Source organism: Aulonocara stuartgranti (genome assembly GCF_965226115.1).
Source record: "Aulonocara stuartgranti genome assembly, chromosome: 7".
NCBI lineage: Eukaryota > Metazoa > Chordata > Actinopteri > Cichliformes > Cichlidae > Aulonocara > Aulonocara stuartgranti.
This window is the reverse complement of record NC_138945.1, coordinates 10,158,486-10,185,328: the sequence shown is the minus strand read 5'-3', so window position 1 is coordinate 10,185,328 and position 26,843 is coordinate 10,158,486. Positions and strand designations below refer to the sequence as shown.

General features: G+C 45.1%; 1 long non-coding RNA gene across 1 annotated transcript; it reads right to left on the bottom strand.

The window, feature by feature from the left end:
* Positions 1 to 558: 558 nt before the first annotated feature.
* Positions 559 to 24,848, bottom strand: LOC309710783. Its single transcript, XR_014277803.1, has 3 exons — positions 24,745 to 24,848; positions 24,308 to 24,409; positions 559 to 597 (listed from the first exon to the last, which is right to left on the bottom strand). It is a non-coding gene; the product is annotated as an uncharacterized lncRNA (long non-coding RNA).
* Between the last annotated feature and the right edge of the window lie 1,995 nt (positions 24,849 to 26,843).

Below are 26,843 nucleotides of genomic sequence, written 5' to 3'. Positions count from 1 at the left end.
TCATACTCTGAAGTGACTAAATACTAACTAATCTCTGCATAATTTGAATATAGATATAATCCAGGTAATGTGAAATAACACTTTGATGTTAATCTTAGCATTCTCTAATAACAGCAGGCTAACATTAATGTTAGCTTAATGACTAATCCTGAACATCTCAGGATGTAGCAGCAGCTTATTTAAACCATATGTTAACCTTGACAGACTACTGTGTGGTGCCTGTAATTGGAAAATCTATGTTTTTTCTGGGTGACGAGTTCCTCTTTTTTGTTTAGAAGGAGAAATGCCCACTTTATTTGAAAAAACCACAGGACTACAAGCAGGATGTTTGTTAGTCCCTAAAAGTTAGCCACAAATCATGGCACATGTTTGAAAATCATAGTCTACACTTATGAAGCATACTGTATGCATTCGTAACCCTTGTGAGACATATTTCTCCCATTACAAGTGTTCGTTTTGGCTCGTTTTTCTTATCTCTTGATAATATTATTGTTCTCCTATGAAAAAAATCTAATAACTCAATCCCATTATGGTTGAACTCAAGTTCAGGTCCCATACCTTTACCCTTGACTGTGAGGGGTAACCGTGATTCACGTCCTAAGGCAGAAAACAGACAAAAATGATGAAAGAGTGATAACAAAGCTAGAAAAGACAAAGCAAAAAACATGTTGTAGGGCCATGGAAAAAGGAAAAGGCAACATATCATGTAGAGTTGGGTATTATGGTTGGTGTTACATTATGTTAAAGTACTAATTCTAATCAATGCAAAGGCCACATGAGATCTAGTCTTCTGTTTTGCTTTATATGTTTCTTAGGCTTTTTGCAAAGTGAGGAAATAAGGCACAGGAGTCTCCTGTCTCTCTGTCCTTGTCCTAGGCTCACCAGGTCATCACGCACTGCAGAAAACATGAAAATTAATGTAAATCTGACCTCCGGCTCAAATGACACACATGAAGGCCACATGCAAAACTGTCAACAATCTTTTACTAGCACTTAGATGAGATGACTAAATTTGGGCACAGTGAGTTCATCGTCACGAAGGTGGATTTATGAAGAACAATTGTGCTGTTTCCTTTGATTGAGAATATCACACGGTTGAGGAAAAGGGAACATAAAACAGATACACTGGAGAAGAGCTGTCGTTCCCTGAAAAAACTAACAAACAGACAGACATGGTTTGCTACCAAGACTTGTTTATCTGTAAGTTGTCTGCACTAAGATTCTTTTATGAGAAAGCTAAAGCTTTCAATTTACAGCAGGGGTATAGGGTGTGCTTGTAGCTGTCAAAGTAATCAATTGCAAGGTTGAAAGAACACACAAAAGAAGAGTTACATCCAGGGGTGTACGAAGGGTTTGAGATGAGGAAACAACTGTTGCTGTCAGTTTGCTATAAATGCACTCAAAATACTTTTGGTTCATTATCTTCTCACTTCAAATCCTGTTGTTTATTTGGCTATGTGTGATTGGGTCTTTTGTTTTTATGATTAAACAAGTGGGAAAAATTGGTTTGTACATCTCAAACTCTGCAGCCAAAGTAGAATAACTGTGGAAGTTACTGCATTTTGCACTTCATCACATCTTCATGTTCAATACAGCAATATTGAGTATCTGGTTACTTTGACACCAAAGGAGAATTATCTTTTACTTTTTCTTAAACAACTAAGCTTTTACGGTACACCAGTTCAGATGTGCATGTTTCATCCAGAAGCTGTAGGATATCTCAGTCAGCACTACAAGATACACATACATGCACTGCTGTATGTGTGTGTATGTGAAACCTGAATGATCATAATTTTCTTCTAGCTGTGGACTGACCTGTGACATCGCAGTATATAGTTTGGCATCCTCAGGCTTGAAGATGATTGTGATATTTGCTATGTTGTTGGACAATATTTCCCCCTTCGGAACCACGTAAAGACAAGAAGGATTATTTAGTGAAACAAATGCAAAAGTTAGAATAACAAGCCTGAAGAAGAATACAATTGATTCATTTGTCAAGCTTAGCTATAAAAACACACACACACCGGTGTCTGTCTCTGTGTGTGTGGGTAACTGGATAGGTGTATTCATACACAGACTGCTGACCATTTTTCCTCAAATGCCCTCTCAAACATTGTGTAGTAACTGGTCTACAGACTGTTTTCTCTCTCACCATGACACTTTCATCCTCTCTGCCTCTGTCTTTCATCTGTGTCCTCTCTCCATCTGTCCAGGGAACTGGGCAGAGTTGAGGAGAGACGACACTAACAGAGAAAGGTGGGGGTGGGGGTATCAGAATGGGTCATTCTGTCTGAAGGTCCCTGAACAGAAACAGTCCAGTCTGGGAGCCTACTGTTACCGAGGAGTCACACGGGGTTTAAATGCAAAAAACAGGTTTGAATTTTAACTCTTTGTGACAGTTTTAAGCTCAGATGTGATTAACCGATTCAACACTGTTCTCAAAGCAGCAATGCAGCTTTGATGCCATACAGCAATACATGTCCTACAGAAAGATCCACAAAGACAATGAAGTGGATATTAAGAAGGGAAATATTTTTGTGATGAAAACATATGATACACATTAAAAACTTCATAGGCTCCACAGTTATGCAGCTATCTGGGAAGGCCAAAAGCTGTATTCCTGTAGGAACTGCAGGAATACAGGAAAAAGCAAGTGCTCCCGCTCTCCTTCTGCCTCCTGCTCAAGCACTGAGCCTTCCCTAGAGAGAAACAGGGAGGGTGAGAAGGTGAAAAGTATAACAAAGAGTGAATGAGGAGGGTCAAAGAGAAAAAGAAGCAAGGAGAAGAACAAGGAGCTGCTGACAGAAAAACGTGATGAGTACCTGAGCTATTTCTGGCAACACATGCTGTGATAAAAAAGAAACATAATACTGAAGAGAATTCTACTTGCTACGTAGAGACAGAACGATCAAACTTGTCTTGTGACAAACATATTCCTCTGTAGCCTCTCTTAAAACATTTTGCATGTGTCCATAAATACCTCAGTAAGTTTAGGTCCTCTTGCTGGCTGAACCACACAGTCCAGCGGTACTGAAGAGGGATATTGTTCCTGTTGGTGAGGGACACTGTGCATGTACTGGACAGTGAGGTATAAGTCTTATCCAACCAACTAGAATCAGGTTCAAGATGGATGTTCAGTTCCTCACAAAGCCCATGCAGGCTAATGTACACATCTGCTCCTGAGCACAAGACACTGCGATGTTTATTATGAGACACAGAGTGTCACAGACGTGGTGGCATATAGGCCACAAGAAATTAACTTAATAACTGTGGTGCTCAGTTTGAGTCAATCTATTCACAATATTGCCTGACATTCATGGAAACCTTTCACTTCATTTATCTAAACATCTCAGTGTCTTGACATGAATGCGGGTGGAGAATAGTGGGAAACTTACAATGTCAAAAAACACCAAGTGGAAAATAAATATGATTAAAATACCAGTACATCACACATACGTGTGGGTATGGCAAACATGCTTTCAAGTATTTCAAGAAGCCAGAAGAACCACAGTCTCTTCATTTTGCAGGACAAACAGGGTCCCATCATATGTGCACACTGCCAACAGTGCAGCAAAGAGCAACAATAACCAGCAACAAAAAGTACAATGCAAAACTAGGTTTTGTATAAAGCCACCAAGAATAAGGCCATATGTAAATTGAACATGTGTTTGTTTACATTCAAAGCAGAAGGACGGGCATCTTAGTCTGCACAAACACTCTACTTATTCTTTTCTGTATTTGTATACCAAGGTTAAAGTTTTTTTCTGAACTCTAAAGACTGAACACTAATTTGTGTCTTTTTCTGATGTTTTAACCATAAAGCAGTGAAATTAAGGGAGATTTCTTGAAATGAAATGAAAATGGGATTAAAGTGAACTAACAGCCATGGAAACTTGCCATTTATGATTTCTTTGAACCCTCAGTTTTGTACCTCATGCCTTTTGGATCAAACACAAAGAATGCACAATGTATTGCAACAAAAGAACAAGTTCTCTTAAATTAGGTTTACACAAATAATAATTTGAATGGGATAAGGTTTCCCTGCTGGATAGTGAGCGAAATCCAATTTCTAAATTAGTTAAGGATTAGAAATGTGACTCCTGTCTGATACTGGAAAACTTTATCTTGAGGTTTGGAATGGCATAAGTATGCTCCTGCTGATATTTGAATCCAACAGTGTTTAAAGGAACAAGGATGTAGTTTTGCTAACAAACAGTACCCAAAGTTATGGGGCCATCAACTTAAAATCTGTAGTTTCACACCAACAACAGATGTTGAGAAACAGTGTACACAGCATGCAGAAAAAATGTCAAATATCATTTACCCATCTGTAAGATCTGAATATTGTGAATCCATTTCTTTTATTTTGTATGCATCATCTTAATTCCAGCTAACACGAGACATAGGAGTTTTAAATTACACAGAAACACCACCTGAGGTTTTTCTTTTTCTTTTCCTCGTTCAACGTTCAGTTTTTAAGGACAGTTTTATTGGTCAGTAACATGTGAGTAAATCTATGAACACTCTTTAAAAGAAACAGAACACAACAGCAAATGTGTTTCATAAGATGAGTGATCCTATTAGGTTTATGCTCACTGCAGACTGGATAGGACAGTTTTAATCCATCTCTGCCCTGAGGTTTAACACAAGTGAGAAGAACTGATTAACTGGCACCTGAAAAGCCTTATTTGCAAGTACCGCAAAAGCTTCACTTGTAGCACAATGCTTCCAATCTGACTTCTTTACTTACTCTTCACCAAGTGATCACAGCCTTTTTGACCAGAAACAGAAAAACCAACCAAACCAGACTGTGACGAATGTACGCTGGTAAAATCTATGCAATGACTGAGCGTTCCAGACAGTAAAGACACACATTAGAATTCAAGGAGTTCCCGTGTTGGCTTCCACTGGGCCAATTATCACAGAGATCTCAATCATCTACCCAGAGGCAGAGAGAAAGAATAGAAAAGTAGCCTGGCAGAGGTCCTAAGGGAGGCCGATTCTTTTCTTTTACTCTGCTAGAAAGTCTACAAAATGATGTGATATCATTGGAACGAGTAGAATCAAGAAAAGAAAAGAGAACACACAAGATGGAGGATGAGTGATAGAAGGAAATGAGGCAGCGAGAATGACGAACTAGGAGATCCAGAAAGAAAAAGCAATTATCTCCCAGCATCCGGATGCTATGACAGCAGTTGACAGGCAGGGAGAGCTGCAGCTTATTGCAAAGCTTTCATCATTTCTGTCCACCAGCCCTTCTCCCCCTCGTTTGCTTTCTCTTCACATAATTTCTCTATGTACACAGCAGTGGAACTTCACAGACCTCTCAGCTACCTTTGATTACGACACAAACAGCAGTGTGTGTTTGTGCGTGTGTGAGCATGCAGCCTTGAGCATGTGTGTGTTGTGCAGTTGCTTCCTGTTTGTATGTGTGTGCTGTTTTTTCAAAAAGCTGCTATACTCAAGTCCCCCTCAGCACTAAAGCTCCGTTAAAGCAGATGCCTCAGTGCTCCCCAAGAGTTGTCCTTCTTTTCATTTAAACCAGCAAGAAGTGACACAGGAGAGGGAGTGCAATGGGTGGATGGGGGTGTACTGGAGCAGATGAGTCTCCACTGACTCTTAAGACAGAACAAGCCCTGTCTAACTTACCATAATGAAAAACAACTCAGCTAAGCAAAATATTATTTTTTTTAAAGCTGCACCAGCTTTTAAATGACGGCAGGAACCATTCCAGCGTTAAGTGCTATCGTGCAATGTACATGCAAATCAACACATACTAACATAAACAGCAACACACAGACTGTGTCTGCTAGCCTATGCTAAAGCTCAGCAGAATAACGACTTCTGCAGCATGCTGAACTGAAACATACATGAGAGTGAGGGAGGCAGGGAAAGGTGCTAAATTAAAAATGATAGTCTCTTGATGGGCTGTAAGTGGTGTTCTGGATCGGGGCTGGCTCTCCAACTATAAAGGCTTAATGCTGCTGAATACTGTTGTCCCTCCTACAACAAACCTGCTAGTTTAAGTAGCCACACAGCACCCTTGCTCCTTTAAGGTCACGCAAAAACTGAAGATTAAAAAAAAAAGATTTAAAATACAAACATATAGAGAGCTATCTAGCTAAATCAAGAGTTCCAGGGAATGGTAACACAGACATAAAACGACAACCACAGTCAGAACAGTTAATCCAGTAATAAACAGACAGTTTTTCATAAGAAGAATACCGTAGACTTTAAGGACTATTACTGATAACTGAATGAGTGTTTACCCACCATGCAGCCAGATTCTCCCTCATATTCACCCAAGTTCAGACACACATAGAATTAGTACACAAAAAATATCCACCCAGGTGTTAAATAGCTAATAAGTTTGGAGTTTCTTGCATGCCACAAAGCTCTTCAACTGCATTTGTTAAACACCACGGAATTATTCTCCTTAGACAGCAGGATACAGTGCCAGGTAGATGAAATTAGCTTTAAATGAGCTTTTGATGTGGCCGCTTTGGGTCAGGAATAAGTCTGATTTGGTTGTGAGTGAAGCATCTCAGAGATTAATCCACTTAACTATCAGCTAGTCATTTTTTGCTATTGCTATTTTTAGTGTGCAATATTTATGTGGCAGACAAAGTGCTCAATCATCAGAATGAATTATATTTCATAACTGTATGTGGCTTGCTGTGAGCTGAGCTTCTTATGAAACTACACTGAACCCTTTGTAGCGTACCATTAAATCCTGAGAACCCACCTAGGTTAAAATTGCACTACTATTCTCTAAATTGATATGAGATATTTAAAATGAGGTGAGATGAAGACTTTAAAACCACTAATTTCCAGTTAAATTATCTCTTGCATTTTCTGCTGAACAGGATAAAAAGCCAGCAACTTTATGCATTCAAGGTTAATTGAGCCCCTTGTGCATGTACCAGAAGAGTCAAAGGCTTCATCTTTTTGCTTTTGATGTTAAAGAGTCTCGATAATTGTGAAGGAAACTAAGATTACCCTTAAATCATGTGGCTGCTGTGCATCAAGCTGCGGTCTGGTGTAAGTGTGGCTAAAGCCTAGCAAATCAGTCACAAACACATTTAACAAGTTTATCACAAATGAGTAGATTCATCATAACACAAATTTAAAAAAGAATAAAATTATCACCCTGTATCAAAACAACCATTTATCCAGCAACAACATTACGTAAACTAAGAAGGGATGAATGATTCATTAGTTTACTGCACTGGGATACAAATGGACTTGTTTATTAAAGGGGACCTATTAAGCTCATTTGGCATAATTTTATTCTAGGACTCAGCTTAGCTTTGCATGACTCAGAGTTCTTATTAAATGTAACCCTATACTGAACCTTTCTGCTACAGCATGCTGCAGACAGATATTTAGCAATGTTACTCCGTTGATGTAACATGTGTGTATATGCACTCATCTGTTACATCTTAAGTCAAAAGGTCATGAATCTTAAATGCAAAACCAGTTATTTTCATGCATACACACTTTTTTAAACACGCATGTTTAGATCAAGAAGCAAAAAGAAGACAGAAAAAAGACGATGAGCAAATACTTTGATTACCCCAGTAATCTGTCTGCTAGAGACAGGTGTGGGAATAGAAAACATTGCTAAGACTGGAAATGTGACAGAAACACTAAAACACACAGATACACACAAAGAAGAGTATAAAACAAGCTGTCTTCATATCTGCCTGCAGGGAATTCCTGCAGATGACATTCATGTGACCATAGTTTTGTGTTTGTTTGTGCCATCACTGGTCTCTGCTTCAGCATCACCACAGCTAGAGAAACAGAATCTTATTCCAGTGTTCACCATTGTGATTAAAGGAAAAAAACGTATTCTGTTAGTTGACACTGCTGATTACTGACAAGATTTGGAGAAATCTTCCATTCATGGCTCTGACAGTTACAAGAATAAACAAGGAAGTGCTTCTTTATATTTTGAAGTTTCACAGAAAGATAACAACAGAATATTATTATTATACTCCATTTCCAGTCAACTTGATGTAGGTAAGTGTCGCTGAAAAAGGTCTGGAATTATACGTGACTGTTTTAGAAACTGAAATATTCAAGAGAACCTCTAATTAGCTAACAATAATTACTGCAAAGTCTAATTAGAGGTATACCCAACACTCTGTTATGTAATTCTTGATAAGGTGGTAAGCCAAAAGTTTTCTGTTCACTTATCAATTCTGTACAACCTTAAGGAGCCATAAGTTAGTTAACTTTGAAAATCACCTAATATAGAAAGCAGACAGACAGCCCTTCTTGGGTTGGCTCTCACCTCTCCCTATGAAGCCTGAACTCGGCGTTGCTGTTTCCTATGTTGAAAACAAAGTGAGTTTTCTAAGTTGAAGCTTTCACAGGACAGACAGGCAAGTTAATCTTGTCCGGAAAGTCAAGAATAGCACGTAGCCCAATGGCCTGGACCGGAATCTCAGTCTTTTCCCTCTCTGTCACACAAATCAGTCTATGGTGGTAGTCCTGTAAAGACAGGGTGAACAGGTTGATGTAAACGCAAAAAATCCATATGCATAATTGATGGAGTTGGGGTTTTTTTTGGGTTTTTTTGCCTGTCCCGTTTGGCTCTTTTGCCATCAGAATTGTTGTCTAAAGGCAAAGAAAGATGCCCAACGGATTTACTTTACCAAATTGACCATCCCAGCCTTGCCGTAATGGTCCATTTGATTCACCTTTTATTGTTCATTTTATTTTCACTTACTGAATACGGGACAGACTTGACTGGGGGAAAGAAGGGGAGAAAGAAAGAGGGAAAGAAAAACAGCTGAGAAGAGGGACGGGGGAGAAGGGCAAAAACCAAAAACCAACAGAATAAGCAGAAAAAAAAATGCATATATCGATCACCTGGATCACCTGCTGAGAAAGAAAAAAGAAAACAAGCAGAAGAAAACGAGAGTAATAGAATAAACAACATCACAATGATATATGGGAATATGACAGTAAATACTAAATATTAAACATTATTGTGCAGCACATAAGATCAACAGAACACAGTGTGCTTTGAGGTAGGAGCCAAAAAGGGTGTAGTTTGTGGGTGTGATCACCCGTGTGTACACCTGTGAGCATGGACGCGCTTGTTTTTTTGTTTTTTTTAAAGGTTCCTTCATGTAATGATCTGCTAGAGGGTGTGGGGGGGCCACAGCCCCGTCCTCCAGGGCATGAAGCAGGTATGGAGGAGATCAAAACTCCAGAGCTGAGGAGAGTCCCAGATGAGGGCTCACTCAGCAGCCGCGGAGCAGAAGCCAGGGGGAGTAGCAGTGACGCGCCCGTGAGCTCCGCCGGCAGCCAGCCGTGCCTGAGTGACCGAGCCCCAGGCCGAGAGGCCGGGGGCACCCCACCTCTGAAGTGGCCCGAGCGAGCCCCGGGCTCCAGGCCCCGATAAGCGGCCGCCAAGGAGTGAGCCGGTGTATACCTGGACCCCCATCCCCAGACACAAAGAACCACCAATGCACCGATGTCTGAGGGAGTCCGCCACTGGCAGGGAAGTGGTGGTGGGGGGAGATAGGCCTCCAAACCTTGGAGGGCCTAAGATGTCCCCAGAGAGGTGGCGCCTGACACCCAACCTGACATATAGACACAGACATACAGGCACACACAGATACAAACATCCATTCCCACCCTCATGCTCTCATATGCACTTACTCCACACTCAACCAACGTGGAGACAGACATAAAGAGACGCTGTACACACGATCACACTCCCCAAGCGTACTCTACAAACCGGGTCTAGGTACCCGGAGGGGGGAACTGCACCCAGACCCAGGTGGTGTTACCCTTTTCCCTGCAGTGGGGAGAGGCAGACCACCCCGACTCCGCAGCAGCAGGGAGGCCCCACACTCCGGACCGCAGTCGGACGGCCAACTCCTCCTCCTAGCCCCCCCGCTCCAGCAGGTCGCAGAGAATGGGGGTGAGAGAAGACTCCAAACCTCCCTCCACCCGCTCATTGTAGTGTTGATGCATGTGTGTTCTAAGGTGCATTTAAAACCCAGGAGGGCATGGAGCTACCTGCCAGAGAGCAGCAGGTAAGCGCATGGTCCCTCCTGCTAGCCCTGAATGTCTATGTGTATTTAACATTGAGAGGTGGGCAACGACGCCAGGGGTGGGGTGTACACCCTGATGGTACTTTGGACTCCGTGTATCGTGCCCACCCCCAAGATCCTATATGTATGTGTAATGAGAGTGTGAGTAATGTGAATGTCTAAGTTGTGGGATAAAATTGAGGCAGAGGCAGCCAGAAGGGGACAGGGGGGGGGGGGGGTGGCCTCCTCTGCACCCTGGTGACATACCCCTACTCCAAGGTCCTGCATGTGTGGGTGGTTGTGGTGGAGCGGGAAGAGGGAGGCAGCTGGAGATGGGGAGGGAAGGAAGGGAGGGGCAAGTGACCCCTCCCTGGGGCCAGCTCCCCCGCTGACCCCAGTAGGCACCCCCATACTCCGCGACCCGCCAGGAAAAGGGGCCCAGGCCCATCCAGACCGGGGCCCAGCGCAGCAGTGCCTCCCGGCCCCACAGAGCCCGGGACAGTCCACCCAACCCCACCACAGAGAAAACTGCACCCACCCCACCATCCACTCTTCTTCCAGACTACATAAGACAATAAACACCCAGGCTGAGATCTTCTTCCACTTCTCCTGTATCTCCCCCTCCTGCAGAGAGAGCCCCTGAGGAGAGGAAAGCTCCTGCAAGATGTGACAATCTTCCCCACCAGCTGAAGAGCCCCCCAGGTGGCTCGATGCACCGGCGGCACCCCGCTCCAGGGCTGGGCCCCCATGCACCCATCCGCCCCCAACCCCGGCAACACACCAACCAGGACCCAAGCCCCCGAGGCCTGGCCCGGGCCCCAGCCCAGAGACGGAGCGCCCCCAGAACCTCACGCCCATCCCGGACCCACCCAGGGGCAGCCAGAGAGATAATCCCATACAGCTTATGACAAAATTTGATCCGAAGTGATTGATGGCCCTAATCACGACCTTTTGACCTCCCGCCCCTCCCCCCCGGAAGCGTGTAATGAGCGTGACGAATCGCATCCGGAGAAGGGGGGTGGGAAACCCCCCGCGTGTCGAATTGCATCCTGAGAAGGGGGGGGGTGAACCCCGGAAGCGCGCCATCTGTTGCTAACCGTGTCGAATTGCATCCTGAGAAGGGAGGGGGGAAACCTCCGGAAGCGCGTCATCTGTTGTTGGGGAAAAAAAGTTTTTAGAGGGAGGGGGAAACCTCCGGAAGCGCGTCATCTGTTGTTGGGAAAAAAAAGTTTTTAGAGGGAGGGGGAAACCTCCGGAAGCGCGCCATCTGTTGGAGGGGAATAAAAAAGCAGAGAGGTGGAGTCCGTCACAATTTCTAAGGCACAGACACAAGATGGATTTCCTTCTGCAGCCCAGCAGCGTTCCTGTGTCCGATGAGATCTGCTCTCCCAAAGAAGAAGGCTTTGAATATGACATATTCAAATACAGCATATTTACTATGGAAGGCCTCGATCCGGACCTTATGACCCTACCGGAAATACTCCGGAAGTGTCTAGTCATTTTCAGACCTGTTGCGTCATGTTCCCTAAGCACAGCGGTGATGCAGCAGATGATTCTGTGATGTATAGAGAGACAGAGCGGATGTAATTTTACTTTCTTAAGCTGCACCGGCGTTTGTAATGGAAATAAAGAGTGACTTCCTGTAGAGATTTCAATAGTATTTTATTTTCCTATAATACAGACGCTGTAAAAAAACCTTTAAGATACACCATAGCTTGTGATGAAAAGAAGAACTTTCTATCCGCTTGTAACCTACAGGCTGCCTATGTGTAAAAAACGAATAACTATCCCTTAGTGAATACTACTTTTCCTTTTGAGAGACTGAAAAACAAACCAGCGACAGGCGATCTTGTTTCACACACACACACACACACACACACACACACACACACACACACCCCGCGGGCCAAGGAGGAGTTCCCTTTCAGTCGATTCACTCGGTACAACACATAAGTATGGGATATCACGCCCTCGCGTGTCCTGGCTGAAGAAACCTTTATTCACGCCTTTACGGCAGATGACGTGTGATGACACGCGCAAGGCCCCGCCCGCACATATAGCCGCTGCCATCACCGTCATCCCTCAGTTCTTATGCTCTTCACCTCGCTGAGAACACCTCTGCTGAGTTGGGCTAGCTAGCTACTGCTAGTTAGCTCCGTTGTCTGCCAACTTGAACCTAGCTTAACTGCCCCTGTTGGTGTTAGCCTCCACCGCCCAGCTGGTGCGTAGGCTGCCCGCGGAGCGCTATTTTCAAGTTTTTCTTGTGCAGCGTTTCGCTTTGCGTTTTGGGAATGGACTCCAAACCGAAGCGAGCAAAGCAGAAATCTTCTGTTCGCCCCTGTCCTCAGGGATGTGGTTTCTCTTTGCACGACAGCGACCAGCACGATGCCTGCCCTGTCTGCCTGGGGATCGTCCACGCTAGGAGAGCGTTGACGGAGCCCGAAGCTTGTGCGTTTTGTCGCCAGCTCCGACGCTCGACCCTGGAAAGACGGGTGACGTTTGTGGAAAGAGTGCTGGGACGCTCGGCTGTCGCACGGCATGACCCTCTTCTTTCCGAGTCTGGAGCCCCGGCTTCGTCCGAGTCCGAAGACGAAAATTTTCAGGTCGATGTCCCCGCGATTAGCTGGGCTGACCACATGGAATACGTTGACGGGTTAGCCGATGACGGACCGGAACCATGCAGGAGCGCTGACGGGCTTCAGCCTGGGTTGAAGCCCGCCAGCGCTCCCCAGGAAGACGATGACGTGCTGGACATCGGCCTGGACATCCATGGTTTGTCGGAGGATGAGCAGGAGAGCTCATTGTCGACCCAATATGCCGCCGCTGCTGCGCCGGTCGGCCACGATGACACCTCTCTTTTCTCCCTGTTTCGCCGTGCCGCTGAGAAGCTGCAGGTGGACTGGCCCTCTCCTCCACCAGCTCGGAAGCCGTCGCGGTTTGCGGGTTTTTTCCTTCCACCGGAGCCCGCAACGGCCAAAAACTGCCTCCCCATGTTCCCAGACTTTCTCTGCGAGCTAACAGCGTCATGGGACAAACCTCTGTCTACCCGCGTCACTGTGCCCGGCTATGGACAGTACATGGAATTGGACGGCGCCGAGGGAGCTGGTTTAGCTAACCCACCCCCTATGGAGCCGTCTCTGGCTGCTTATCTGGCCCCGTCCCATAACCATGGTGTCGGTGGCCCCGCATCTCTGCCGTCCAAGCACTGCAGATTCTCGGCCTCGCAGCTGGAGAAGATTTATCGGGCTCAGGCCGGCACCGCTCGAGCCATGAGCTCCGTCACCATGCTCCAGACGTACCAAGCAATGTGCCTGGCGGAGCTTGGATCGCTGGTTCCGGAGGACAGCCCGCTGTCACCTCTTCTTAACGAGGTTAGAGTCACCACGGATTACATCCTCCGTGCGTCTCGCTGTGCAGCGCTCTCCCTGGGCAGAGGGATGGCTTCGACAGTGGTGGCGCAGAGGCACCTGTGGCTGACCCTCTCCGACGTCCCTGATAGAGACAGAGCTGTGTATCTGGACGCACCAGTGTCTGCGGCTGGGTTATTCGGCCCGAGCTCCACGCCAGTCGGCCTGGGGCAAAGGCCCTCCCCCGGGCCCCCGACGGGACCCGACGCCCAGGAGGAAGAAGCCTCAGCCCTCCTAGCTGTGATTGCGAGTGGGGAAGGGATCCGGCAGCAGGGAGACGCTGCCCTTACCCCTCTGTTGCCGCACAAGAGGTGCCGCTTAAGTTCTGTTCAGGTTGTCAGCCCCAGAAGGCGCTGCACTTCCCTATCGCGGTCTCCCAAGCACATAACCTCTGCACACGGTTCAGATGTGTTGAATGTTCAAGCGACCACATCGAGTGTTCCCGCTGTTTTTCATTGTTATGCCCCGGAAAAGGTGCACCCGACAAGATGTATAAATGTACATGTTCCCATGTTGGAATCAATAAAGAGTGTTGTTTACTCTCAAACAATCTCAAATGCTCAACCTGCAGGCGAAATGAGCCAGGTCAGGCAGGGGATGCAGTCCCCTGCAGACACACTGGGGGGCGACGGCGCCCCGCCGTCAGTGCTGCAGGCCAGCCGGCTGGCTGCTCACTTCCCTCAGTGGCGCGCTTGCGCCCCCTCTCCGTGGGTGCTGCAAACCGTTGCCATGGGTTACCGGTTGCAGTTCCGGGTCAAGCCGCCTCGTTTCCAAAGAGTCGTGAACACGATTGTCAACCCCGAGGCAGCCTTGGTACTCAGAGAGGAAATACAGGCGCTATTACAGAAGAGAGCAATACGGGTGGTCCCCGCTTCGGAGACGGACAAAGGTTGGTACAGCCGTTATTTTGTCATTCCGAAGAAAGGGGGAGGGCTTCGTCCCATCCTCGACCTGCGAGTCTTGAACACGTACCTGCGAACGTACAGGTTCAAGATGCTAACACTCAGACAGCTCCTGAGTGCAGTCGGCCCGGGAGATTGGTTTGCGACAATCGATCTAACAGATGCTTATTTTCATGTCGCTATACACCCGAAACACAGGCAGTTTCTGAGGTTTGCATTCGAGGGCGTAGCCTACGAATACCTAGTGCTGCCGTTCGGGCTGTCGCTCGCTCCCCGCACCTTTACGAAATGTGCCGAGGCAGCGCTAGCGCCCCTCAGGAAGAGGGGCATCCGCATCTTGGCCTACCTGGACGACTGGGCTCTCGTGGCTTGCTCCAGAGAACAGGCGGAGACGCAGCTGTCGCGGGTTCTGTCACACATTCAGACACTGGGGTTCTCTGTGAACTTTCAGAAGAGCTCGCTAATCCCAGGTCAACAGATCGCTTTTCTCGGTCTGGAAATATGCTCTCTTTCCAGCCGCGCACGGTTGTCAGAGCACAGAGTGGCCGCGTTTCATCGCTGCCTCGCTCAATTTCAGCTGGGACGCAGACTGCGTTTCCAGACGATATTGCGCTTGTTGGGCATGATGGCATCTATGATCGCCGTAGTGCCGCTTGGGCTGTTGAAAATGAGAGCGTTTCAACGCTGGACTCTCTCTCACCGTTTGTGTGCTTCGCGTCACCTCCGGAGGAGGCTGCCGGTAACTGCGTCTTGCATGCTAGCTCTCCTTCCTTGGAGGGAGCCCGGGCTACTGCACCAGGGCTCTCGGATTGGGAGGGTGTTGTTTCGCAAGGTGGTGTCCACAGATGCTTCCCTAAGTGGGTGGGGAGCGCTGTGCGAGGGTGCGTCAGTGAGAGGGATCTGGTCCGCGGCTCAGCGCCAGCTGCACATCAACCACTTAGAGCTGTTAGCAGTGTTCTTAGCTCTAAAGCGTTTCCGTCCAGTCCTGCAGGGCCAGCATGTCTTAGTCAGGACGGACAATTCAACAGTGGTGTCTTATATAAACAGGCAGGGAGGAACACGCTCTCTTCCCCTGTTGCAGCTGTCTCGCTCTCTGCTGTTATGGTGCAGTGTTCATTTTCTGACTCTAAGAGCCACCCATGTCCCGGGCCACCTGAACCTGGGGCCGGACCTTCTCTCCAGGGGGGGTCCTCTGGTGAGAGAATGGAGGTTACACCCTTCAATAGTGGCTCAGATTTGGGATCTATTTGGCGAGGCGCAAATAGATCTTTTTGCTTCCAGGGTGAATGCTCACTGCCCCCTGTACTTCTCCATAATCGACCACGATGCACCCTTGGGCTTGGACGCGCTAGCGCACCAATGGCCAGACGTGCTCCTGTATGCATTTCCCCCAGTGGAAATGATATCTCCAATTCTGGAGAGGGTGCGTCGGCATTCCCTCTCTCTGATCCTGGTGGCCCCTTGGTGGCCCGCGAAGTCGTGGTATGCAGAAATAATCAGCCTGCTTGCAGCAAGTCCTTGGCAGCTTCCTCTCCGCAGGGATCTCCTCTCTCAGGCGGGGGGGGAAGTGTTTCATCCGCGCCCGGATCTGTGGCACCTTCATGCTTACCTGCTGAGAGGTTAAACTTGGTTGCTAAGGGTCTGCCACCTAGTGTGGTAGCGACGATTCAGAGCGCCAGGGCCTCGTCTACTAGAGGCTTGTACGCTTACAAATGGCGAGCCTTCGAGCGATGGTGCCAGGACCGCCACACTCTCCCATTTCAGTGCTCTATTGTGGATGTTTTGACATTCCTGCAGGAGCTGTTGGATAAAGGCCTTTCGTTTTCGACGATCAAGGTTTATTTAGCGGCTATATCTGCTTGTCATATCGGTTTTGACGGGGTGACACCAGGTGCGCATCCCCTCGCCGGGCGTTTTCTGAAAGGGGTTCGCCGGCTGAGGCCCGTGCTTAAGTCCAGTGTCCCTGCTTGGGACTTGTCTTTGGTGCTGGAGGCCCTTTGTGGCCCTCCGTTTGAACCCGTTGAGTCGGTAGATATGAAACTTCTTTCGTATAAGACCGCATTACTTCTCGCTTTGGCCTCGGCGAAGCGAGTGGGGGACCTTCATGCGCTGTCTGTGCATCCTGCCTGCACACAGTTTTCTCCTGATGGCCGCAAGGTCGTATTGCGTCCGAAGGCCGCCTATCTTCCCAAGGTCATGCCTGCATCTTATAGTTCACTGGAGTTTGAGTTGCTGAGCTTTTGCTCCCCTCCTTTTGGATCTGAGGAGCAGAGGAGGGTGCATTCTCTTTGTCCGGTGCGTGCGCTACGCACCTACATTGAGCGCACTCGGGATGTGCGTTTGTGTGACCAGTTGTTTGTCTGCTTCGCTAATCCGAATAGAGGTAGAGCTCTGTCCAGACAGAGGCTGTCCCACTGGATTGTAGAAGCTATCTCGCTGGCATACAGCACCGGAGGTTTTGCGTTGCCCCACGGGGTGGGGGCTCATTCCACCAGGGGGATGGCGACCTCATGGGCTCTTTTTAGAGGGGTGCCTGTGGCTGATATTTGTGCAGCGGCTAATTGGGCGTCGCCGCACACTTTTGTGCGGTTTTATCGGTTGGACGTTACAGCCCCTTCGGTGGCTCATGCTGTCCTTTCTGCTGGGTCTACCACTCACTAAGGATGTGGTGGTCCCGTTCCGGTTCGGTGGCTGCTCTGCGGGGCGTGTATATAGGTCCCATACTTATGTGTTGTACCGAGTGAATCGACTGAAAGGGAACGATTAGTTATGTCTATAACTTCTGTTCCCTGAAGGAGAGGAACGAGGTACAACACAGGGTGGCCCCACTGAGCAGTTGGCTCGGTGAAGAGCGGCTATCGAACTGAGGGATGACGGTGATGGCAGCGGCTATATGTGCGGGCGGGGCCTTGCGCGTGTCATCACACGTCATCTGCCGTAAAGGCGTGAATAAAGGTTTCTTCAGCCAGGACACGCGAGGGCGTGATATCCCATACTTATGTGTTGTACCTCGTTCCTCTCCTTCAGGGAACAGAAGTTATAGACATAACTAATCGTTTTTTTCTTCAATACTTTAACAATAAGTTTTCTCAATAGATAGAAAACGATGACGCTGAGGAGTCAACATCCGATATTATCATTGCTTGTAACCCGGTAAATAATTTCGTACATCTCCCCATAAAACAAGTCTTAGCGGGGAAAAAAGCTCATATTCGAATAAGTTTATTAAAGCACCCCCCTCTGTGGGAAAGAGTCAACCATGAGGCGAGTTTTGTCAACAGCAAGAACAACTGTTGCCCATAAAGTAAAACAAATATCCGCCTCTAAGTCGTATTTTACCGTTGCAGAATGTGGAAAACAGACAGCCCTCACAGGAGGCACCCAGGGGCCCACCTCACACACCATAGTTAAAATATTTAAATTTCAACTAAATTTGTAGTAATGATCAGATTTCCTCACTTATCTACACCACACTCCTTGTCCTTGATTTCTTATCGTTTCTTATCGTTCCTCTGTCCCTTAATAGAAACCACATATATAGAAACTATCCTCCCTTTCAGTTGTCTTTTGCACTTCCATATCGCAAAGCAGTTACTGTAGGTTATTTTCTGCTTATGCATTAATGTAATTAATTAACTTATTTATCCTTAAGTAAGGTAATGACTTGAGTTCTAATGCTTTTTGTCTCTTGAGTTAGCTGTCAATGTGGGATTTTTTTCCCCTTTTGTCCAGTTAAAACTGCCTTTCATTCTTCAACACAGCTTAAGCTCTAATAGGTAAGCTTTCTTGTAATTTCTTAGTTCTGCAGGCTTCTTGAAAGACATCCGAGACTCTTCTTTGGATGCTGGCTGCCTTTTGTTTTGTTTTCTGTCAAGATAATCGAAGCAGTGTGGGATCATCTTGACAGAAAACAAAACAAAAGGCAGCCAGCATCCAAAGAAGAGTCTCGGATGTCTTTCAAGAAGCCTGCAGAACTAAGAAATTACAAGAAAGCTTACCTATTAGAGCTTAAGCTGTGTTGAAGAATGAAAGGCAGCTTTAACTGGACAAAAGGGGAAAAAAATCCCACATTGACAGCTAACTCAAGAGACAAAAAGCATTAGAACTCAAGTCATTACCTTACTTAAGGATAAATAAGTTAATTAATTACATTAATGCATAAGCAGAAAATAACCTACAGTAACTGCTTTGCGATATGGAAGTGCAAAAGACAACTGAAAGGGAGGATAGTTTCTATATATGTGGTTTCTATTAAGGGACAGAGGAACGATAAGAAACGATAAGAAATCAAGGACAAGGAGTGTGGTGTAGATAAGTGAGGAAATCCGATCATTACTACAAATTTAGTTGAAATTTAAATATTTTAACTATGGTGTGTGAGGTGGGCCCCTGGGTGCCTCCTGTGAGGGCTGTCTGTTTTCCACATTCTGCAACGGTAAAATACGACTTAGAGGCGGATATTTGTTTTACTTTATGGGCAACAGTTGTTCTTGCTGTTGACAAAACTCGCCTCATGGTTGACTCTTTCCCACAGAGGGGGGTGCTTTAATAAACTTATTCGAATATGAGCTTTTTTTCCCCGCTAAGACTTGTTTTATGGGGAGATGTACGAAATTATTTACCGGGTTACAAGCAATGATAATATCGGATGTTGACTCCTCAGCGTCATCGTTTTCTATCTATTGAGAAAACTTATTGTTAAAGTATTGAAGAAAAAAACTCCTCCTTGGCCCGCGGGGTGTGTGTGTGTGTGTGTGTGTGTGTGTGTGTGTGTGTGTGTGTGTGTGTGTGTGTGTGAAACAAGATCGCCTGTCGCTGGTTTGTTTTTCAGTCTCTCAAAAGGAAAAGTAGTATTCACTAAGGGATAGTTATTCGTTTTTTACACATAGGCAGCCTGTAGGTTACAAGCGGATAGAAAGTTCTTCTTTTCATCACAAGCTATGGTGTATCTTAAAGGTTTTTTTACAGCGTCTGTATTATAGGAAAATAAAATACTATTGAAATCTCTACAGGAAGTCACTCTTTATTTCCATTACAAACGCCGGTGCAGCTTAAGAAAGTAAAATTACATCCGCTCTGTCTCTCTATACATCACAGAATCATCTGCTGCATCACCGCTGTGCTTAGGGAACATGACGCAACAGGTCTGAAAATGACTAGACACTTCCGGAGTATTTCCGGTAGGGTCATAAGGTCCGGATCGAGGTCTTCCATAGTAAATATGCTGTATTTGAATATGTCATATTCAAAGCCTTCTTCTTTGGGAGAGCAGATCTCATCGGACACAGGAACGCTGCTGGGCTGCAGAAGGAAATCCATCTTGTGTCTGTGCCTTAGAAATTGTGACGGACTCCACCTCTCTGCTTTTTTATTCCCCTCCAACAGATGGCGCGCTTCCGGAGGTTTCCCCCTCCCTCTAAAAACTTTTTTTTCCCAACAACAGATGACGCGCTTCCGGAGGTTTCCCCCCTCCCTTCTCAGGATGCAATTCGACACGGTTAGCAACAGATGGCGCGCTTCCGGGGTTCACCCCCCCCCCCCCCCCTTCTCAGGATGCAATTCGACACGCGGGGGGTTTCCCACCCCCCTTCTCCGGATGCGATTCGTCACGCTCATTACACGCTTCCGGGGGGGAGGGGCGGGAGGTCAAAAGGTCGTGATTAGGGCCATCAATCACTTCGGATCAAATTTTGTCATAAACTGTATGGGATTATCTCTCTGCAGCCAGGCTACCAGGTCAGTAACCCACGTCCGTCAGCACAGACCCTCCCCTATTGATGGAGTTGTTAAATAATTTTGAGATATATATGACCCTGATTCCTCACAGGCATCTTTAACTATTTTATATCAACCCTGTTGTGACCCTGTATTCTGTTGCCTGATTCGATCCTTCTTAGCTTAACTATTGCATGTCCCAGTCAAATGTGAATGTCTCCTATATCTTGTTTTCACGTGAACTGAAGAAGACTGTGAAAGTGACATTCCATTCCTGGTGCAAACTTGACACGTCAATCATTTGGACTGACAACACAGAAATACGCTGAGTCCTGCTGCTCCAGCTTCACTTGCTGTGAAACCTTGGAAAAAAATTATCTAAACTTTAGAAAATTGCAAAAGCCCAACACAGCAGCAAACACAAAGCTAGTGGTGATTTATTAATCATTCCTTGGTGGTGTCTTGTACAGATCTCCTGCAATCAATAATTACCTTTTCCAGTCATTTTCCAATCTGTACAAACAACCTGACACTCCACATAAAATGTAACATTTTATTTTTTCAAACGGCGATGCAATTGTTGCATGAGAGCTGGAATGTACGCTTTTTTGTTTCACTTGTTCTGTTGTCATTAAAATATCAGCTCACCAGCCATGTGGTGTTAAAAGTAATGTACTTTTTATCTATCTTATTAATTACTATACCTTGTCATTGTTGAGGAAGCATAGTGGAAACTTGTAGGTCTGTCCAGGAGTGACATTCTGGAAGACCAGTTTAGATGGCTAGGGCTGAAAAAATGGCTGGTCCACATCTACAGAAGAAAACTAGCAGCACACACAGATACAGGTAGAATCCCTCGGATTTTCTGGGTGACGGTACTTTGGGTGCTACCACAGAATTTATTACCAATTTGTTTTCTTCACTAGTTTGGAAGCAAATGATGGATAAGATGTTGCACTAGTTAAGAAAATCCCTGCAGACTTTGTAAATACCTACAATGTGTTATATTCATTTAATGAATATGAGAGAAAACATAAACAAACATAATCATTAAGAGGAAATATGGCGTAGCAATTGTTCTATCCCAGGTCATCAGAGTGGCCTGGGGTGGAGTCTAACTCCTGGCCTGACTTATGATTTCAATCCAACTGTGTCCACTGTTCTTCAACCTGTCAAAGTTGTTTTTATAGCATAAGGAGGATCTGCACATTGTGCACATCTTTACAGTTAGTTTAGACAAGTCTAAATTGCTTGCCTTTGTCCTCTATCATTGCATCACTGCTGACTGAAAGTAATACTTTCTCGGTTTATTGCTGTCAGGATAATTTAAAAATGACCTGCTGTGTTTTGCTCCCTCTTATCACCTGCAGTGGCCCGGACAGGAGGTTAGTCACAATTTCATTTGCATATTTGATGAGTCATCATAAAATGCATAAAAGGTGAGATGCACAATTGGTCCTCATAAATATGATGAGGGGACATTTATTAATTTCAAAGGCAATTCATGAACTTTTGATGGCATTTCTGCTCCAAGTCTTCTGTTAAATACTGCTTCTAAAAGTACAGCATTAAGTCACATTGGTTCTCCTCTACCTGTCAATTAGCACCTGCTGACTAAGGGGAAGCAGCTTTGGTATGGTGTAAATACCCTTAGCACATAGCACACGCTCTGTATTCAGGAGATTAATGATGACATAAAGAGAAATCCAGATGCCTTGTTTGTTTGTTTTTCAGGTCTCATACTACATCATTCTTTGTACTAGGAGGTTATTGAAATAGTGTAATATCAATACATTAACCAGCATTTACTTTGTGATGTGTGGTGGTGTTCATGTCGAGGCATTCCAGGATGTGAGGTTGGTACGTGTCACCTGAGTTACTCATGCATTCATCTGTGGACTGCAACCTCTCCTGGGCGAAAACTGATGGAGTCATCAGCAACCACACATTCACACAGACCTATTTACTGTCTCCTAATCAGCAGTAATGAGGCACTAACCACTAAAAGGTAACAAGTTCAAGAGCTCTAGGCTTTCATTGTAAAGCTTGACAGCTTCTAACTAAGACACCAGGATTGTGAGCATATGTGTGAACACAAAGAATGTTAACAACCCTGCTTGAGTGAAGGCCATCAGCAGCATTTTGACATTATCATATTTTCTGCACAATCCTGTGGCATCAGCCCATATGAAGCAAAGACACATCTAACTGCACTTAACCTCTTACAAAGTTTGGTCAGAAAAGGATTTTTGCTTAAAATCTAAATTAATAATGTAGCAGAGGAAATTATTGTATATGCAATATTAAAGAGCTGCCAGTTAGGTGTGCTTTCAAAATACACTACAATCTTTTACTAAAAGACAACAAAGTTACCTGAGTAAACACTATTCTTCAAAAAGGGAAGATTCTTCCCTCCTTGAAATGATGAAATGACTTTTACAATAACATAATTTGGTGTAGCCTAAATGATGGACTGTAAGCACAGTGCTAAATATAAAAGCTGTGCTGCTTTATTAAAACCTATTTATTCAAATCATATCATACCTGTAAATTTGGGATATCATTGGAGAGCCAAAAATATCTAAACTTAAGTTTAATGTGTTTAGATAATTAGTGCATTTATTTTTTTATTTCTTAATGCAGATGAAAAATGTTTTGTTGTGTAATTAAATATGAGATATGAACAAACAAATGTTGAAACCAGTATAATCTGTCACCCCTGACAATGCAGACGTGAGGCATGGAGCGGCTGAGGATCCAAGTGCAGGCACGGGCAAAGGACTTATTGAGAGTTAACTTTATTTACAGAGGGACAAAAACGAAATACAAACAGGAGCTGAACATAGCAGCGACTACACTGAAAAAACCCAAACGGGGAAAATTAAACTTCGCACGAAACTGAAAACAAGAAACTAGAAAACCTGGAATGTGGAGAAAATGGGATGACAAGCAGAGGCAATATGGAGGACAAAACGCAGAGTGAAACGCAGACGGAACAGCAAAAAGCAGAAAAAACACAGGGCTTAAATACACATGCGGTAACGAGGGAGTGAGAAACAGGAGGGAAACACAGCTGGGACAAATTAGACATAACGAGACCAAGGAGGCAAAGCAGAACACACCAACATGGGACACAGACTGTCAAAGTAAAACAAGAAGCATAACACAGAAACGCCAACATGTACTACAAACAGAAAACCATAATTCACAGAATAAAACACAAAACACTGGATCGCAGACCCAGGAACGTGACACAATCAGCTAGGATATGGAATTCCTGGGGCAGCTGCAGTGGATTTCTTGGTGTTACTGTTCACTTATTATGCTTAAAAGTTGCAGCTAAAAAAGATGACTAAAAAAGACGAAGGGTGATAGATGACTTAAGATTGTAAAATTGACTAGCTGCAGCAATAAACACCTAAAAGCATCTTGGTTCCTGTAGCCTAATATGGCCTTTTCCTTTCAATATCTGTTATATTTTAGAGGATGACTATTATGTTCACTAATTAATGACAGGCTTTTATTGTGGAAAACTAACTGGCCTAAAGCATTTTGTTACTTCCGATAGATATCTGGGAGCTTTCATTTTGAAAACCAGACATTTTAAGACAGTAGCTTCCCATTAAGGCCTTTTATTTTGAAAATGTCACAGAGTTAAATGATGTCATTTCATAAAAAGTACATTCAACAAAAGTAATGTTCTAATGTTTTGGTGCTTTATCTACATATATTTCCATGGTGAATGGAGATGGCCCGCTATGTGTGGAAATTCTCCAGAAAAATATTAAATTTTACTTTTTGATGCAATTTTTGAATTTTAAAAATCTGAACAAGTAAGCAGATAACTCTTAAATTTCATGTGCCATTGAAAAACATTGTAAGTAACGCGGGAGGAAATAAAGCAGTGGCACTAAAATTGCTGAGTTGAGGTAAATACAAAAAAACCTCATTGCAGTCAGATTGTACTTCCATAAAAGAAGAGAGTAATTATTCAGACAATCTGTTATTTGAAACACGATTTTTAAAAGAATGAAACGATGTTCAAAATGTAGCTCAAAGGAAACTGGACCCCTGTTAATTCATGAGAAAAATCTGGCTCACAAAGTTGCTGTAGTGCCTTCAATTCTATGTCACTTGCATGCGGTGATATTACCATAACTTTCATAATAGAACTGGCAGACTATATTAGTTCACAGGGAAAAAAGCCAAAAAGAACAATTACTCTCACCCTTCTTCATTTGCTCTCCTTCAAATGTTTATCACGGCAAAGCAAGGAAGCCTTTTTCTTAATCTGAATAGCACTCATTTTGAAAAAAGTTTTGTAGTAAACCTGCAAGACAGGAAAGAGAAGAGAAGTCATGGACAGATAAACTGGACACCCAGATTATGCAGTTTATACTAATGGCTACACTGGAAAGACAAGAAAAATCATGATTCAGTTCAAACAGCATCACTCTGTGTTCCTAAAAGGCTAAAACTGTGTAAAGATTACAATCGCTTGTGTTTCCTTTTATACTTCCTTACGGTGCAGTGATGTAAAGTTTTATATTCAATTTCAGACTTGGTTCAGAACACAAAAATGCAATGCTTTCCCAGCGTGATGATGTTTTCTCATCTCTTGACTGTTTAATGAGATGTTAGCTGGACCATTAATGTCGCGCTGACCTAGTAGGTGTGGCTGTTACTCCTCTCTTCCTCCTCCTGCCCACTACCTGCTCTGTGCTGCTGCTTGCGCGTGGCCGCTGATTAGACCTTGTGTGCAATCTACAACTAAGCGCAGCCTGGTGCGCGCCGCTCCGCCAGGTGAGCTGAATTAGAGCAATCAAGGGCTGGCGTGCCTAGTAGACCATAAAATGCATGCAGCAATCATTTGACCCGGGTGCGACATACTGAGAGGACAGCAAACGAAGCACAATCCACTTTCCACTGTGAGGAAGACTTTGAGCTAGACGGGCTATCGGTTTTTCACCTATGTTGAAATAAGAAGAGAAAATGCTCTCAATTAGGGAGACAGTCAAATGGTTTATTTATGTTTCAAATCAAATTCAAATTCAAATCAAATTCAAATTTTATTTGTCACACACACACAACCATACACAGTATGACATGGGGGTGAAATGCTTGTAGCTGTACAATGCCCGACCATTAAATGACAGAAGAAAAGTTTTACAATATTTACAATTTACTACAAAAATTTACAAATTAACTTAGGAATTTACAGTAAAGAATGTGCAAATAGCAGAAGAGATTATAAAGATAAGGATTATAAATTATAGGAATTATAGGATTATAGGAAATGTGTGGTGGTGCGTGTGGTGACGTGTGTGAGAGTCCAGTCTTATAGTGACGTGTTTGGGAGAGTCCAGTCCTACACCTGGTTCAGGCCCCGAATAGCCTGGGGGAAGAAGCTCCTCCTCATTCTCTCTGTTTTGGCCTTAAGGGAGCGGAAGCGCTTCCCAGACCTCAACAGTGAGAAGAGTCCATTGTTGGGATGGGAGAGGTCCATCATAATCTTCCTAGCTTTGGACTTGCACCGCTTGGTGTAGATGGACAGCAGGTCAGGGAGCTCTGATTGAATGATGCGTTCTGCCGAGCGCACCACCCTTTGCAGATCTCGTCTGTCCTGCTTGGTGCTGTTCCCAAACCAGGTGCAGATGTTTGACGTCAGGACGCTCTCGATGGTGCAGGAGTAGAAGTTCTTGAGCACCTTCAGTGGCAGATGGAAGTCTCTAAGTCTTCTGAGGAAGAAAAGACGCTGACGGGCTTTCTTAACCAGGGTGTTGATGTGACAGGACCATGACAGGTCCTGAGTGATGTGGACACCCAGGTATCGGAAACTGTCCACTCTCTCCACTGGCGTGCCACTGATGATGAGGGGTTTGTAATTCCTCGCCTGCTTTGTAGTGAAGTCCACGATCAGCTCCTTAGTCTTGCTGATGTTTAGGAGGAGGTTATTCTCCTGGCACCAGGTCTCCAGGTTCCTAATCTCCTCCAGGTAGGCCGTCTCGATGTTGTCGGAGATCAGGCCCACAACAGCAGTGTCGTCAGCAAACTTGACAATGGAGGTGGTGTCGGATGTGGCTACACAGTCATAAGTGTACAGTGAGTACAGCAGGGGGCTTAAAACACAGCCCTGAGGCACTCCAGTGCTGAGTGAGATGGAGGGGGAGACTTGTTTTCCTACCCTCACTGATTGGGGTCTGTCTGTGAGGAAGTTGAGGATCCACTGACACAGTGATGAGCTGAGTCCTAGATCCGTCAACTTGGTGAAAAGCTTAGAGGGAATTATTGTGTTGAATGCTGAACTGTAGTCCACGAACAGCATCCTAACATAATTCCCTCTGCCAGTGTCCAGGTGACTCAGGGATGTGTGGAGCAGGTGAGATATGGCATCGTCTGTGGAACGATTAGTCCGGTAAGCAAACTGAAGTGAGTTGATGGTGGGAGGAAGTGAAGAAGTGATGTGATCTCTCATCAGTCTTTCAAAACACTTCATCACAATTGAAGTCAGTGCTACTGGACGGTAGTCATTGTGGCAAGCGGGCTGTTGTTTCTTTGGAACAGGGACAATAATGGACTGTTTGAAGCACGTGGGAACCACAGCTTGGGCCAGGGAGAGGTTGAAGATCTCCGTGAACACCGGTGCTAGTTGATCAGCGCAGGCTCTAAGGACCCGGCCAGGGATTGCATCTGGTCCTGCTGCCTTCCTGGTGTTCACCCTCCTGAAGGTGTTCCTCACGGCATGCTCTGTGATGACGAATGCA